Source organism: Tupaia chinensis, unplaced genomic scaffold (genome assembly GCF_000334495.1).
Source record: "Tupaia chinensis unplaced genomic scaffold, TupChi_1.0 Scaffold143728_1, whole genome shotgun sequence".
Taxonomy (NCBI): Eukaryota; Metazoa; Chordata; class Mammalia; order Scandentia; family Tupaiidae; genus Tupaia; species Tupaia belangeri.
In genome coordinates, this window is record NW_006203577.1 from 30240 (window position 1) to 48097 (window position 17858).

Below are 17858 nucleotides of genomic sequence, written 5' to 3' on the forward strand. Positions count from 1 at the left end.
CTGGTTGTGACCCCTCCCCTGCTCTCTAACCGCAGCTACACACAGCTCCCAGAATCACACCAGGTGGAACGTCAATAACAAGTCCAGCTTCCCTCCAGCACCAATTATAATTTAATACATTGAACACCCACACAGTCCTTGCCAAACCCTGCAGGGCTTTATGGCCACTGACAAAATACTGTCTTTATTCTCAAGGAATTTACAATCTTAGGAAGTAGGAGTAGATGCATATCAAGTTACACAGGGCAGAAAATACTTCACATTAAATACAACCCTCCTTCAGCTTCTAGGTATTGTGTCTCTCAGAATGCCAGTCACTGGACATAAAATCTAAATATAGGTGAATGGTGTCTCAACCAAGGAAAATCATTAGGGTTTAGTCATACTTCTATGTCTAAAGACGATGGTTGAAATGAGTGTATTTGCCTTGCTTATTTCCATTCGTAAATAAAAACGTACTTGCACATTTTCAAATGCATGCTTTGATTTCACAAACCTCTCATGTACTGCTACTGACAGTAATGAGTAGCACAATTCATTTTCCCCCTTTTAATTTCTTTTCTATAAATTATGATCAATGGTAATAACACGTTGCATTAATCAATTGCTTTCTCTGTGCTGTGCTGGCACTCCTCAACGCTTTGTACTGTATTTGTTACCTCATTTCATTGTGAGACTCCTGGAAGTAGCTTTTACTATCCTCACTCTTCAGATACAGAAACTGAGGACCAGAGAGAGATTGTGAGTGAAATTACCCGACGTCCTATAGCTCATGCATGGAAAAGGCAGGATTTAAACCGAGATCTGCCTAAATCCAAAGCTTTTAGGAAAAAATCAATTTCCTCCTATTTCCCTTTGTTAACACCCTTAAGGTAGTAGGGAAGGTGTATTAAGCCCATTTGAAAGATGGAGTGTCATCAAACATTTCAAAGACTTGCTAAGAGTTTCGGTCCTAACCCTGCAATTCTGTTTTACTTACGATTTCTCCCACCACCTTTTTTACAGTACCAGCAACTACTTGCATCAAAAGTGAAAACCAAAATACTGTCATTCACCTTGAGACTAAATTATAAACAAGAGTATAATCCCAGCAAAATGGAAGAAAAGAGATTGCAGCATCACCTTGCACCATTGGGGAGATTTTATGCTCTTCTCTCCCTTTCTCTCTCTCCCTCCCTCTGCCTTTCCACCTCTCTCTTTCATAAGCACACACGCTTTCTAACAAAGACCATTAAAAAAAAAAGTAGTATGTCGAGTATGATCCACATAGCTGTGATCCACACAAGCAGATCCTCTTCAGCACTTAGCCATTTTAGAGAAGCAGTTGCATCTGGAGAAAGAGAGAGATCTTCAACGGGGTCTTCAGGCCATGATCCTCCCTGTAGTCCTGAAGCCAGGCAGGATCCTGTGCACATTCTGTCAACCTGAGAGCCAAATCTGGGCCTCCCATTTGGCTCCAGAATCACACAGCACAGCCAAGCCCTACCACCTGTGTCACTGCAGCTAGGCTCAAGCATTTTTTAATTATTCTTTGCTAAAAAGGTAGTATCACACCCAAATTTTTAAAATTCTACCCTTTACTCTAGACAATGCAGATTGTTTGGAATCTTTAAAGCCAAAATGGAAATGTTCTACATTTGGGGAAAACTCCTGTCATGGACTCTTCCTAAAGCCACGGTGACAGAGACAGTTGGGTCGTTGAGCACATGCCTTTAAGCACTTACGCATTTTAAGACAGCAGTTGTGTATGGATCCCTGGTGATTCAGCAAGCTCCAAACTCCATTGGAATTCCTCTCCATAAGGCCTGTCCACTCTCACTTCACCTTCATGGAGATTCGTCTCCTCTGAAGCTGCCATATAGGTTCATCACCACAGTGAGTTAAGAAAAATGTACATCTAGGCCATGGTGCTCCTGCTTACATAGGATCCCCATGAGAACTGCAGTCCTGTCATAACTTAATCAGAAAGTCCCATGTCATCATCCACAAAGTCACATTCTCAGATGCCCCTTCAGTAAAATAATACAAGGGGACTTCAAAAGTTCATGAAAAATGGAATCAAAGTATGAGTTTATTTTGATGCAAGAATAATTTGAAATTCATGCATAGTTTGTTTCATAGTATGTGTTTTCCATGAACTTCCTAAAGATTCCTCATATTATTAGGAACTATCTCACTGCATTATGTAGATTAAATGAGACAATGAGCATAAAAGTCCATAGCATGGCACCTGGTACATAGAGGCAGTCAATAGATATTAGTAAACCAACTTTGTACTATTCTGTTATTATTACTGATGAGTTTAAGGATATTACATTTAATTAAGGAGAATATAACTAGCCAGCACATGCAATTGGAGTTTATGTTTAAGTCTGAATTAGATCTTTTCTTAATGTAACAATAATCTAACAAAGAAAAAAACCAAGAGAGAGAATTATTTGTATAGTCACTTTGGATCATGTTGCTCTCCCTGATATCTGAGGGGATCAGGAAAAGAGGGCAAAGAGGAAACCACCTGCCTTTATGCGTTAGATGCCTTTAAACATTTATCCATGTTTAAATAGTAGTTGTGACTAGATCCCTGGTGACTCACTGGAATTCCTCTCCACAAGGCCTGTCCACTCTCAGTTCACCTCCATGGAGAGGAAAGGCTTGCATGAAGTTGTGTTTTTCAGACCTCAATTTCTTTATGTACTGTATTCCTCCATGTTCCATTTTTCCATGCTATAAATGAAAAGCGTTAAGACTCAGAGAAGATACGCCTTCCTATGGTATGTGTATCACTTGAAGGTGGGGATAGAAGGTGAAGTAATTTCCACTTTTGCCACTGTATTGATTCCTCAAGGCTGTTGTAACAAATCACCATCAACTTTGTGGCTTAAAACAATAGAAACTTACTCTCTCAGTGTCTGCAGGCCAAAAGTCTGAAACCTCTTTCTCTGGGCCAAGTACAAGGTGTCAAAAGGACTGCACTCCCTCTGGAGGCTCAGGAAAGAATCCTGTCTTGCCTCTTCCAACCTCTGGTGACTGTCAACATTAAAGTGGCAGCACCACTCCAGTCTTTGCCTCCACAGTCAACGTTGCTTTCTCCTCTCAGAGTGTCAAGTCACCCTCTGCTTCCCTCTTGCAAGGAAACATGATTGCATTAAAGGCCCACCCAGATGACCCACAATAATCTTTTTTTTGGAGAGGTTTTTGCTACAGGGCGTGTGCACTCATCAGACAGAGACAGAGAGACAGAAAGCAAGAAATCACCCCCGGGAGGATGGCTATGCCACAATCCCTTCTCCTCCATTGTCCTGTCGAGATCTTGGACATGCTCGCAACACACTCGGCATGAGTTTAAGCCAACAGGTCTGGGACTCGAACTGCGGTCAGCTACATGGAAGTCCAGCGACATAGCCATTACACTGACTGCTGGTCCCACCCACAATAATCTTTATCTCAAGATCCTTAACTTAATCACATCTGCAAAATCTTTCCTTTTTTTTTTTTTAAGGTTTTTGCCATAGGGCACATGCGCTAGCTGGAGAGACAGAGAAGGAAACTGAGAAATTATGCCCCAGGAGTGAAGGGCCATGACACAATCCCTTCTCTTCCTGGGATTTAGGATATGCACACAGACGCATATGCTGTGATTGTCAAGTCGCCAGGTCTGGGACTCAAACAGTGGTTGGTCATGTGGAAATCCAGCATTTTAACCACTGTGCCACTTGCTGGCCCGCAAAATCATTTTATAATATATAAAGTAACATTCACAGCTTTCCAAAATTAGGATGTGATTATCTTTTGGGGGACCATTTCCAGGCTACAACAGCCATTTTTCTGCTAAATTCCTTATCTAGCTCTGTTTACATCACTTTTATCAGATCCGGAGGGAGAGATCTTAGAGATATTATTATTATTTTTTTTGGAGAGATTTTTGCTATAGGGCGCGTGCGCTCGCCAGACAGAGAGAGACATTACAGACAGAAAGCGAGAAATCATCCCCCAGGGGGGATGGTCACGCCACAATCCCTTCTCCTCCATTCTCCTCTCGGGATCTTGGGCGCGCATACACACGTACCCTGCATGAGTTTTAAGCCACCGGGTCTGGGACGTGAACCGCGGTCGACTACGTGGGAGTCCAGCGACATAGCCATTATGCTAACTGCTGGTTCCCATTAGAGATATTATTGACTAGGCTACTCTCCTTCACATTGGAGAGATTCTTCACCAGACCTCCCCACCAAAAGCTTCAGACACTAGAACAATCTGGGTTCATTTGATCCACCTCATGTCAACAAATGTCAACTGATTAAGCACCTGTGTTTCAAGCATTGGGGGGATTTCAGAGATGAGTAATATATATCCTCTGACTTCCCTTTATGAACTATAAGAAAATTACTGATACAGGGCCAGTAAGTGGTATAGTGGCTGAGGCTGTGGACTTCCACATGGCCAACATTGGTTCAAGTCCTGAACCTGGTGACTTGCTTTCTCATTTTTCCTCTTTCTCTCTCTGGCTTTCTCTGGAAAGCACACCTGCCCTCTAGCAAATTAAAAATAATAATAAATAAATAAAACAATACTAAAAAAAAAAAAAGAAAACTACTGATATGAAAAGTTTCAACCAGATACTAGCAAACTAAATCCATCATCATACCAAGAAGATCATACACCATGACCAAGTAGACTTTATCCTGTGGATACAAGGATGGCTCAACATACATTTAAAAAATAATAATAATACATTACATTAACAGAAATAAGATATCATATGATCATATCATAGATGCAGAAAAAGCATTTGATAAAATACAACATCCCTTCATGATCAAGACCCTCAGCAAAATAGGGGTAGAAAGGACATTCCTAAACATAATAAAAGCCATATGTGACAAACCCACTGCAAATATCATACTGAATGGAGAAAAGCTAAAAGCTTTCCTATTAAAACCTGGAACAAGACAAGGCTGCACATTTTTTCCACTCCTTTTTAACATAGTGCTGGAAGTCCTAACCACTGCGAGCAGGTATGACAGCAAAATGAAAAAGGGATTCAGATAGGAAAGAAAAAAACGAAGCTCTCCCTGTTTACGGATGATATGATTATGTACATAGACAATCCAAAAGAATCCACGAAAAGAACTCCTAGAAGAACTCCCAGATAAATAAATTCTGGTAAAGCTGCAGGATACAAAGTCAATACACAAAAGTCTATAACATTTTTATACACCAACAATGAACAGACTGAGAGAGAATTGAAGAAAGCAATCCCATTTACAATAGTTATAAAAACAAATGAGATACCTAGAAACAAATCTAACCAAAGAGGTAAAAGACCTCTATATAGAAAACAATGAAAAACTAAAAAAAAGAAATTGAGTATGATACAAAAAATAGAAGGACATCCCACGCTTTTGGATTAGAAGAATCAGTATAACCAAAATGCCTGTCCTACCCAAATTAATTTACATATTCAATGCGATTCTGATGCAATTACCTGAGACATTCTTCAAACGGAAAAAAAACAATTGGAAAATATGTCCAAAATCATAAAAGACCTCATATTACCAAGGAAATACTGTAACAAGAAAATAAAATAAGAGAAATCTCACTATCCACCTTTAAAGTATATTACAAAGTAGTGATAATCAAAACATCATGGTACTGATGCAAAAATAGATACATAGATCAATACAACAGAATAGAGAATCCATAAATAAACCCAAAATCATACAGCCAACTGATTTTTTTAAGAGGCTTTTGCCTTTGGGGCACATGTGCTCACCAGACAGCAAGTGAGATAAAGAGAGTGAGAAGGAAAATGAAAAATTATCTCCCAGGAGGGAGGCTCACACTGCAATCCCTTCTCCTCCATTCTCTTCTTCGGATCTTGGGCATGTACACACATGTGCCAGGCATGACTTACAAGCCACTAACTAGGTCTGGGACTCGAACTGCACTCAGCCATGTGGGAGTCCAGTGATGTAACTCCTATGCCATCTGCTAGCCCCCAATCAACTGATCTTTGATAAAAGGTATAAGACAATGCAGTGAAGAAAAGAAAGTTTTTCTAGCAGTTGGAAGAACTGGATATCCATCCATAGAAAAAAATGGAACTGGACCCTTAATTCTCAAGTTAACTAGAATTAACTCAAAATGAATAAAAGATTTAAATATAAAGCATCTAACTATAAAACTATAAGTGGAAAACAGGACAAACTTTTGAAGACATTGGAACAGGCAAATTATTTTTTAAATAAGACCCTAATACACAGACAATAGTCCCTAAAATAGACAAGTGGGATTACATCAAGCTATAAAGCTTCCTCACAGCAAAGGAAACTATAACTACAATGAAAAGACAACCCTTGGAATGGGAGAAATAATTTGCAAATTATTCCTCAGACAAAATATTCATATCCAGAATATATAGGAGACTCAAGCAGCTTGCCTGTAAAAAATAATGAATAATCCAATTTTTAAAATGGGCAAACGAATTGAATACACAACTCTTGAAGAAAGAATTGTGAATAGCCAAAAGGAAAATGAAAAAAATGTTCAAAGTCTCTTGACAAATTAAAACCATAATAAGATGCCACTTAACCCCAGTTAAAATAGCTAGGATCAAAAAAAATAAAGAACAACTAGTATAGGCAAGGCTGTGGTGGAAAGGGAACTCTCTTACACTGTTGGTGGGCATGTAAATTAGCTCAACTTTTGTGAAAACAATATGGAGTTTCTCAAAAAGCTACAAATAGAACTTAAACATGACCCAGTAATCCCATTTCTTGATATTTACCCAAAGCATAGAAAAACACTCCGTTGGAAAGACATATGCATATCCATGTTTATTGCAGCATTATTTACAATTGCTAAAATAGGGAATCGACTTCAGTGTCCAAAGTTTGATGACTGGGTTGAAAAACTGTGGCACATATATGCTATGGAATATTACATAGCTACAAGAAATAATGAGATCCTAGCCTTTGATTCAAAATGGATGAATATAGAAGACTTAATGTTGAATGAAGTAAGCCAGACTTTGAAACACACACATTGTATATCTCCACTCTATTTGTACTGAGTGCTATGGCAGAGGTTGAAAGACTTGAAAATATGATGGTGGAGAGGATGGGTATAAATACTAGAGACTGTAAAGAGAGAAAGTGGATGGTGGAAAGTGGATGGTGGAGGGTGAGTGTGAAATGCAAGGGGAGGAAACATTTGAGACAAACAGTCCAGACAGAAAGATGTAAAGTTCACTGTTAAATTAAATAAATTTAATTTTTTTAAAAAATTCTATTTCCATTTATGAACAATAAGAGGCCGATGGCAATGAAGACCTGGAGGCCACATTGCATCCTAAGTCCTGGCCCCAAAAGGACCTGATGCCAGAAGCTCTAGATATATTCACATTTACTCCCAGGAAATAGTTGAGAACTTTTTAGGGGTCCCTGGACACTTTTAGTATTGTTTTGATGTTGGCATTTTGAATAACACAAATTCAACTTTTTTTAACAGAATATTATTTATTTTGGATTTATTTCATGTTTTCTCACGTTTAGATTCCAGTTATGCAGTCACTGTCTAAAAATTATATAAGCAATGTTGTGTTCTTCTCAGAGTTTCCTATTTGGAGACAACAATGCCCATCTATTCATCATTACTACAGTTGATCTTAATTGCCTGGTCAAAGTGGTATATGATTTCTCTACTATGTAGGGAGTTATCTAAGTTCTCTATGATGTAGTTACTTTTTCACTTGCAGTTACCAAGTAATCTGTGTAGAGACACTTCTAAACCATGCAATTAGCCTGTTCCTCATCAACAATCCCCCATCCCCAACATTCACCATCCATTGATAATTGCTTCTAAGCTGCAAATGATAGTTTTCCAACTTCAGCACACTCTTCGAATTTACCAGTCTGCTCCTTGCTTTGTACAGTAAGCAAGAACAAGACATTCCAAGTTTATCTTGTACCTACTTTTCCCCAGTTCTAGAGTTGATCATTTCTTTGAGGAGCCCTGAATCCTCTTGGTATTAGAGACAAAGATTCTAGTGTTAGGTGTTCATTACTACCAGAGAGTCTTTGTTTTCAGCAGAACAAGTTGGAAAAAATAAACATGTGAGACAAGCAGATATCATAATAGCTACATGGCTGGACTCCCATGTGGTCGACCATGGTTCAAGTCCCAGACCTGGTGGCTTAAATTCATGCTGGGCGCTTGTGCATGCATGCCCAAGATCCCAAGAGGAGAATGGAGGAGAAGGGATTGTGGTGTGACCATCCCTCCTAGGGGGTGGATTCTCGCTTTCTGTCTCTCTGTCTCTCTCTGCCTTTCTAGCGAGTGTACACGCCCTATAGCAAAAACCTCTCAAAAAAAAAAAAAAAAGAAAGAAAAGAGAAACAGGCATTTGCACATACATGAGGGGACTTCAAAAAGTTCATGGGAAAATGAAATTAAGTCTTATTTATTTCTTTCATAAGGCATAGCACATACAAGTAAGAGAGAATTTTCCAGGATCTTGTCGTGCATGATCCCCTTCCCCAAGCCCTCCAGCTTGTCAAGATCTTAGGCACACTAATGTGTCTCAGATTAAATGTGGACCCAACCCACAGCCATGTGACCTGTAGCTCTGTAGTTTAAGATGTTACTAATGGCACCACCAAGGCTGGGCCTAAAAAATGGAATTAAAGCACAAGTTTATTTGGGTTCAAGAAAACTTTGAAATCCATACATAGTTTCTTAATACACATTTTCCATTTACTTTTTGAAGACCCATAATACATACAACTATAGTACACACCTGAATATACACAAATACACATAAATATATAAACATGCATGAATGTGTACTTATGTAAATATATTGCATATGTGAATATGTGTTTATGGATTAATATGTATGCTGTGTATGAATATGTATATGTACATTAAATCATGAGTTCACACTGATGTCTCTAACTTCACCCCACAGGGTTCCTTCTTGCCTTTCTCTGTTCCACATTCTGATCCTTTCCCATAATGAGAATCCTGGCTCCCAACAGCATCAACACATTTCCTCATTTGCCAATCCCAAAATACATCTAAAATGTTTTAAAATTGCTTCACACATCTATCACAAAAAGAATAAGGTACATATCCTAAAAAGAGTTTAAGAGTTGTTTCTGATTCTCCCTCACTTAACCTCCCCTCACCAAAGACTGACAATAGGTAGTCTAACTCTGTGTTGTATTTGCTTTCTTTTGTTCCTTCACTTTCAGTGTGGTTTTAGTATTCATTGGAAATACACTTTAGTTCAGTTGTTTCAGTTCGTTTTCAGTTTTAGGTTTCTGCTCTTCCATCTTGTTTTAATTCTAGTCTTGAACATGTAGAACATTAACATGCTCCCAAGAGTCAAACTTACCAAAAGAAAGTTCTCAGACAAGTGTCACTCCCTCTGAAATTGTTTTCATTCCTTCCTTCTAGCAAATAATCAAATTCATTGCTTTCTATCATATCTTTCCTGTAATTCTGCTGATAGTAATAAGCAGATAGGTATATGTTTTGTTTCCCCTTCCTTTTTTTTAAAGAATTATTTTATTTTAACTTTATTTATTTTTAATTTGATCAGAGAGGGACAGAGCAAGAGTGAAAGTGAGACAGAGATAGAGGGAAAGTGAGAAAGCAAACCCCCAAGTCCAGGACTCAAACTGCAGTCGGCCATGTGGGAGTCCAGAATCCTTAACAGACACACTACCTGCCGGCCCCTGTTTTCCCTTCTTTCTTCTTATTTATTTATTTACTTTTTTTACTGCCAAAGGATACAAATACTCACAGACAGAGAGAGAGACAGAGAGAGGCATAAAAGACAAAATAGAAAGAGAAAGCAACCCCAGTGGGGCATGGTCACACTACAATTCTTTTTCCTCCATTTTTTTCATCCCATCAAAATTTTGAGGTCATACACACATACACACACAGTGTGTTTTTTTTTTACATTATGTGAATTTTTTTATTTAAATTTATTTATTTATTTACATTCATTTGTTATACATCATTACAGCATACAAAATGAGATTTTCCATCCAGAATACACTGCTGTGGTTTGATCTTCCAGATTGAATTCTGGGATGTAATATTCAATTCCAGACTTGTCCCTATGATTAAGTTGGCCATTTTCTTAGTTTTCGAACTCTTATTTCTGTGTTTTTGTAATTTTTTTTATATACTACTCCCTTGAGAACTTCTTGAAGATCTGGTCTGGTGCTGGTAAATTCTTTCAGGTTTTGTTTATCTGAGAATGTTCTTGTCTTTTCTTTCCATATGAAGGGTAATCTTGCCTGGAACAGTATTCTTGGTTGCAATTACTTTTCCCTTAATACTTTTAATATATTTTCCCATTCTTGTGTTGCTTGCATTGTTTCTGATGAGAGGTCCACTGTTAGGCTGGTGGGATATCCTTTGTAGGTAACTTGCCCTTTCTCTCTTGTCATTCTTAATATCTTGTCTTTGTCTGTGGTTTTGGTCAACCTGGCTATAATGTGCCTTGGAGAAGATCATCTTCGGTTGATTCTATTTGGGGTCCTTTGTATTTCTTGGGACTGGATCTTTGAGTGCCTCTCTAGGTTTGGAAAGTTTTCTTGCAGGATTTCATGGAATAGATTATCAATGCCCTTCTGGGATACCAATTATCTGGATGTTTAGACATTTGATGGTATCTAGTATTTTTTGTATATTATTCTCATTTTCTTGGGCCATTTTCTCAGTCTTCTTGGTGGGTTTTTCTAGGTCAGCCATTTTCTCTTCTATGTCTAAGATTCTATTTTCCATATGATCTAGTCTGCTTTTAATACTTTCAAGGGAGATTTTGACTTCCTGTACTATAGCCTTCATCTCTAACAGGCCCATTTGATTCTTTTTTAAAGTGTATAATTCCTTCTTTAGATCTTGCAAGAATTTTCTCACCTCATGGAACTTGTAATCTCCTTTCTCCTTTCTTTTCTGCAATTCATTGTCTCTCTTCTCTTCCATCTCTGTTAGCTTCACTATTATGAATATTCTAGATTCTTTATCAGAAATTTCCATGATTTCCATTGAACTGTTTGTGGATGAAGAGGAGCTATTCTTTTCCCTTGGAGGAGAGGTATTTTCTTGCTTTCCTATGTTTTTTGTGGCCCTGTGGTGATTTCTAGTCATCTGATGGATGGTGTGCTTCTTCCTAAACTTGAAGTTCAATCTGGGCATTCAGGAGCATGCAGAAAGAGGTGATCTAGAATCTCTTTGCTGTTCCATTTTGATCCCTTTTCACAGCAGATTCAGTAGATAGTGAGGAATATGTTAACCCTAATAGTATTTGAATGTTTGGCTATAGTTCCCTTAGATACATCTAGAAACACAGTGAATGGAGATTGAAGAGCAGAAAGATGACATAAAAGAAAAGAAAACAGAGAAAGAGAAAGAACAACAACAACCAAGAAACAGAGAAAGAAGGGGGAAAAAACTACTAAAAACTTATTTAAAAAAAAAAAAGCAAAAAATAGAAATCACTAGTTCTCAAGAGCCGTGAAGGTGTCTTCTTCAAAGGCCTGCTCCTTGCCTCTCATGAGTGGGAGGGGGAGAGGGGATTATTAACAAGATAAAGGGAAAGAAGGGGCTGAAAGTCAAAAAAAAAATACTTTACCTTAAAAATTTTTAAAAAGGAAAAATTACAAAAAAGAGAAGACAGAGACAGAGGCAGAGAGATACAGAGATAGAGATAGAGAGAAACAGAAGGCTTGAGGGGTTTCCTACCACTTGAGTTTGTGGGCTGGAGGCTGAATTTTCAGTATAAAATCTTCTTTTCTCTTTTTTCCCTGAAATCACTAGTTCTCAGGAGCCTTGAAGGTATTTTCTTCTGGAAGGCCTGTCCCTTGCCTCTCCACTTGAGTTTGTGAGCTGGAGGCTGAATTATCAGTAGAAAATCTTCATTTTTCTTTTGTCCCTGAAATCACTCATTCTCAGGAGCCATGAAGATGTCTTCTCCACATTCAGTGGGTTTTACAAGCAGCCAGGGCCAGGAACCAAATTGTGGTGGGACTTGTGGAATCCAGTTTTCTATATATGGAGATTGAGGAGCAAAGTGGTGAGATTAAAAAGAAGAAGAAGAAGAATATAAAACAGAGAGAGTTGGGGGAAAAAAAAAAAAAAACCCAGAGAGAACAAGAAGGAAAAAAAATTTATTAAAAAAAAGCAAAAAATAAAAAACTGTGCAGCATACTTGCACACCATGTGAAATGACTAGTTCTCAGCAGCAATAGAGGAGTCTTCTTCTGAAGGCTTGTCCCTTACCTCACCTAGAGGGGAGGTAGAGATGGGATTATTAGCACGGAGGATCTGAAAGCCAAGAGAATACTTTACCTAAAAAAAATTTTAAAGGAAAAATTACCAAAAAATGAGCAGAGAGAGAGAGAGGCAGAGAGAGACAGAAAGAGACATTGAGAAGGCTAGATGAGCTCCCTACCACTCAAGTTTGGGGGCTGGAGGCTGAAATATCCATAGAAAATCTTCATTTCTCTTTTTTCCCTGAAATTACTAGTTATCAGCAACAATGGAAGAGTCCTCTTCTGAAGGCCTGCCCCTTACCTCTCCACTCAAGTTTGGAGGCTGGAGGCTGAATTATCAGTAGAAAATCTTCATTTCTCTTTTTGCCTGAAATGACCAGTTCTCAGCAGCAATCGTTTTAGTCACAATTTTAAAAACTTTGTTTACACCCAGGTTGTAGAGAAATTTAATCATGCTTTCTTCTGTTTGTATAATTTAACTTTTTCATCCACATCTTTTGTCTATTTGAAGTTTTCTGTTTTTTTTTGTTTTTCTGGAGTTTTTCTTGTTTTTTGTTTGTTTGTTTTTTGTTTTGTTTTGTTTTGGAGAGGTTTTTGCTATAGGGTGTGTGCACTCACCAGAAAAACAGAGAGATAGAGAGACAGAAAGTGAGAAATCACCCCCCAGGGGGGATGGCCAGGCGACAATCCCTTCTCCTCCATTCTCCTCTCAGGATCTTGGGCATGCACATGTACCCGGTGTGAGTTTAAGCCGCTGGGTCCGGGACTTGAGTTGTGGTCAACTACGTGGGAGTCCAGCAGCATAGCCATTACACCAACTGCTGGTCCCGTTTTTTGTTTTTTTAATCATTAATTTATTCAATTTTACTTTTTCCCACAGTGTTTACTTTACATATCAAAAAAGGTTTTGCTCATACTACATAGTTCTTGACAATTAATAAACAACTTCCAAATTTCAAAAAACTGAATTTTAAAGATAGTTTTCAAAATATTTGTTATAATTTTGTTAGTGACTCGGTAACAGAGACAATATGGTTTTAAATATTTTTGAGAAAATATTCACATGTCAACTACTCAACCTGTTGAAAAGCAAATGCCCAGCACACAAGTCATACATAAACCTTCTCAATTCAGCCCTGCCTAGCAAATATTCTGTGAGATACCATCTGCTAGCAAAGATCAGTCTCTTTTTCTTCCTTCAAAGACTTCCTCAAGATACTTCTCTGGTTGTGGTTGCTCTTTTACAATCTCTACTGATTACAATGCTGAGCTGGAAAAGCCCAGGTTATTTTATGGTACAAATTATTTTATATAGAATCTCTAATCCTCTCTGCCAGGCAGAAATGTTCATAGTCCCAGGCCATCTTTCCAAGAGCTTCTTTTGGCTTAGTTGAGATCTATCTTAGTTTCACAGTTTTCTGATATGACATATCTTCAGATATGACATTCCAGTCAAAGCCCTGTCCAATAACGAATATTTCCAATTTCTGATTCAAGGCAATAGGTATTATTGAACTTATGCGAATAACCCTTCTGTCACAAAAAGAGAATACTCCCAAATATTTTCCCATTCCAGAGGGGTCAGGAAGGGAGAAAAGTTTATGTTTCCATTTAAAGAAACAAGAAGAGGGACAAGCAATTAGCGTAATGGCTATGTCGCTGGGCTCTCATGTAGTTGAGCATGGTTTGAGTCCCAGACCCGGCGGCTTGGACTCACACGGGGCATGTGTGCGTGCGTGCCCAGGATCCCGAGAGGAGAATGGAGGAGAAGCGGCATGGCCATTCCCCGTGGGGGGTGATTTCTCGCTTTTTTGTCTCTCTGTCTTTCTCTATCTTTCTGGCAAGAGCATGTGCCCTATGGCAAAAAAAAAAAAAAAAAAAAACAAACCTCAAAAAAGAAAAAGAAAGAAAAGAAACAAGAAGAAAAAATATTTTAACAAATTGCTGAACCTATCAACAGCTCAAAAGAAAGCAAAATCCTTAAATTGGGAAAACAAAGCCTAGTTTTAAAAAATCAGTAATGTTTTACTCAAAAGTCATAAAATTCTATTTCACCAGTCCAGTCTTATGTTTATTCTCTCTTCTGTTGAATTCGCAGTGTTACTGTCACCTGATCTTTCCATTTAAATCCTGAAAGTTAACATTCAGCATTATTATTGATATTTCTTGTCCGTAGCATAAAGTTAGTCATTTTCTTGGTTGTCTTTTGTTCTCTTATTTTTGTATGTGTGTCTTTAGTTTTTCTGGTAAAGCAGTCCTTTCAGAACTTCTTGAAAAGCTGGTCTGGTGTTGATAAATTCTTTCAGGTTTTGTTTATCTGAGAATGTCTTTATCTTTATCTTTACTATATCTGGCAAGGATAATCTTGCCAGATATAGTATTCTTGGTTGAAACTGTTTTTCACTTAACACTTTGAATATATTTTCTCATTCTTTCCTTGCTCACATTGTTTCTGATGAGAGAGCTGATATTAGCCTGATAGGAGAACCTTTATAAGTAAACTTATGTTTCTTTCTCAACAATTTTAGTCTCTTGTCTTTGTCTGTGGTTTTTGTCAATCTGGCTATAACATGTTTTGGAGAAAATCTTCTTGGGTTGATTCTATTAAGGGTCTTTTGTATTTCTTAGGTCTGGATATTTGAATATCTCTTTAGATTTGGAAAGTTTTCTTCTAGGATTTCATAGAATAGATTATCAATGTCCGTATTAGTTTCTTCACCTTCTGGGATATCAATTATTGGATGTTTGGGCTCTTAATGGTGTCTAGTATTTCTGGCATAGTATTCTCATTTTGGGAGTTATTTCCTCCGGTTTTTTTTTATTATTATTGTTTTTACTAGATAAGAGGTTTTGCCTTCAATATCTGAGATTCAATCTTCTGCATGGACTAATCTGCTTTTAATATTTTAGAAGGAGGTTTTGATTTCCTGTATTACAGCCTTTATCTCTAATAGCTCCATTCAATTACTTTTTATGGTGTGTATTTCCTCTTTCAGATAGTGTAAGAACGTCCTCACCTCTTGGAACTCATTGTCTCTTTTCTCTTGCATCTTCTGGAGTTCATTGTCTGTCAGCTCTTGCATCTTGTTAAGTTTTGTTACTATGAATATTTTGAATTCTCTATCAAACAATTCCACAGATTCTACTGTACTGTCTGTGGATGATTAAGGATTGTTCTTTTCCCTTAGAGGAGAGAGATTTTCTTGGTTTCTCAAATTTCTTGTGCCTCTGTGGTGGTTTCTGGTCATTCTGTGGCAAAAATCTCTCCTCTGTGCTTTGCAACATGGCATCCACAGAAAGAGATTATAGTTCAGATTTATGAAAAGGAGTTTCTTCCTTAAAGCAGGAGGTTCCATAAGTATTGAGGATTTCAATGACTCTGTAAGTATTCAGACAGTTGGTTACTGTACAACTAGGCCTATCTACACATTCAGTGTGTGGAGAATAAAGAGCAGATGGGAAAGTAAGGTTTTAAAGAAAGGAAAACAAAGAAAACTAGACAAAAACAACGAAAAAAGAGAACAAAAAAAATTTTTTAAGGTAAAAAATGAAAACAACACAGTGCACTACCAGGACACACCTCAGATTTAAAATGGTTCTGAAATTAGTAAGAGGGAAAAAAAGGCCCAAGGTAAGGAGAAGTGGTTTAAATTTTTTTAAAATAAATAAAATAAATTTAAAGAGAGAGAAGGAGCATGAGACAGACAGACAGACAGGGACAGAGAAAGGACAGAGGTCGCCCTACCTAGCCTGAATATTTCGGGAATCTAGAAGATGGAGTTTAAAGTATAGCTTCCCTGAACACGCACACACCTCGGATTTGAAATGGCTTCTTGTCTGAGTATTCCTGGAGATTTTTTTTTAATTATTCTATATATGATATGAAAATAAATGATACAATTCATATTTCTCTAAAGACTAGTCTGTCCAGTTTGCCCCAACACCATTTTATCTTTGCCCTAGTAATGAAAAATATCGCCTTTGTCATGTACTGGAAGTCTATGTGCAGCTGTGTTTATTTCTGGACTTTTTGTTTTAAGGTTTTTACCAAAGGGTGTGTGGGCTCACTAGAGAGAGACAGAGAGACACGGTGAGAGGGAAAATGAGCAATTAGCTCCCAGGGGGATGGTCATGCTGCAATCCCTTCTCCTCCATTCTCTTCCTGGGATTTTGGACAGTCATGCACACATGGCTGGCATGATTTTCAAGTCACCAGGTCCAGGACTTGAAACAGTTCAGCACCTTTAACAACCACACCACCTACTGGACCCTATTTCTGGACTTTCTGTTCTATTCCATTCATCAGTTTGTCTAAATATGTGCTAAGATCACATTGTTTTGGGAACCAGCAGTTAGCATAATGGCTATGTCGCTGGACTCCCACGTAGTCGACCACGGTTTGCGTCCCGGACCCGGTGGCTTAAAACTCACGCTGGGTGCATGTGCGTGTGTACCCAAGATCCCGAGAGAATGGAGGAGAAGGGATTGCGGCGTGACCATCCCCTCTGGGGGGTGATTTCTCGCTTTCTGTCTCTATGTCTCTCTCTGTCTGTCTGGCGAGCGCACATGCCCTATAGCGAAAAAACCTCTCAAAAAAAAAAAAAAAAAAAAAAAATATCACATTGTTTTTTCTTTCATTTTTTTCTTTAAATATTTTTTATAATTTACATATAATTATTACAAACCTTTGTATGGTACTGAATGGTCTTTAAAACCATTATACAGTGTGAAATAAATTCAGAATATAAACATGTTCACCACCTTCAATATTTAACATTGTATTATGTTGTGAATATTCAAAACCTGCTCCAATGGTTATTTTTTTTTATTTATTCATTTTTTTTAATTAATTTATTTATTTTTTTATATTAAATTATATTGCTTAACATTTATTCCCTGAGTATCATCACAACACACCAAGTGTAGTTTCCCATCCAGGATAAACTGCATGGTGTCTTAATCAAGCATGTCGTCACCAATACTGTTCCATTTCTACTTTCATACATATAAATATGTTTTTTGTCCTATGTTTGACCCTCAGCCCTTTCCCCCTCTCCCAATTACTCTATCTCTGCTATAGACAGCTATCCTCCAGAGGGGTCATTGAAGATGTGATACCTGCAAGTAGAGGGAGAGGGGTCACGAGTCCAAAGTTTTTAACAATAGGGAAAATAGATTCCATTCAAGGTTGGATCAAGTGTGGGTCTCGTGCAGTTCCGCTACTGTAGGTGAGTCTCCATGTAATACAGTTTCAGGAAGGCGGTTCTGGCACGCAGAATTGACCATCAGTTGATGCGGCACAGCAGCCATCTTGTGGTTAGCAAGAATGGTGTTGTGGAGGTCTGCAGCGTGACTTATCCTCCGGTGTCTGGCTTCCCTAAGAATGGCAGGGTAGTTCCTGTTCTTGCCTGAGGTAATGCAGGGCTGGTATCCATCATCTTCTCACTGTCCATAGGTAGATAAAATCCTTCTCTACAGTGTATTTCTCAGTTGGTTTAAGGCAGTTAAAGGTTCTTTCTGTTGCTTATAGTTGCAAGTTCTTAATCCTTCTCTTCAGCTTCAGCT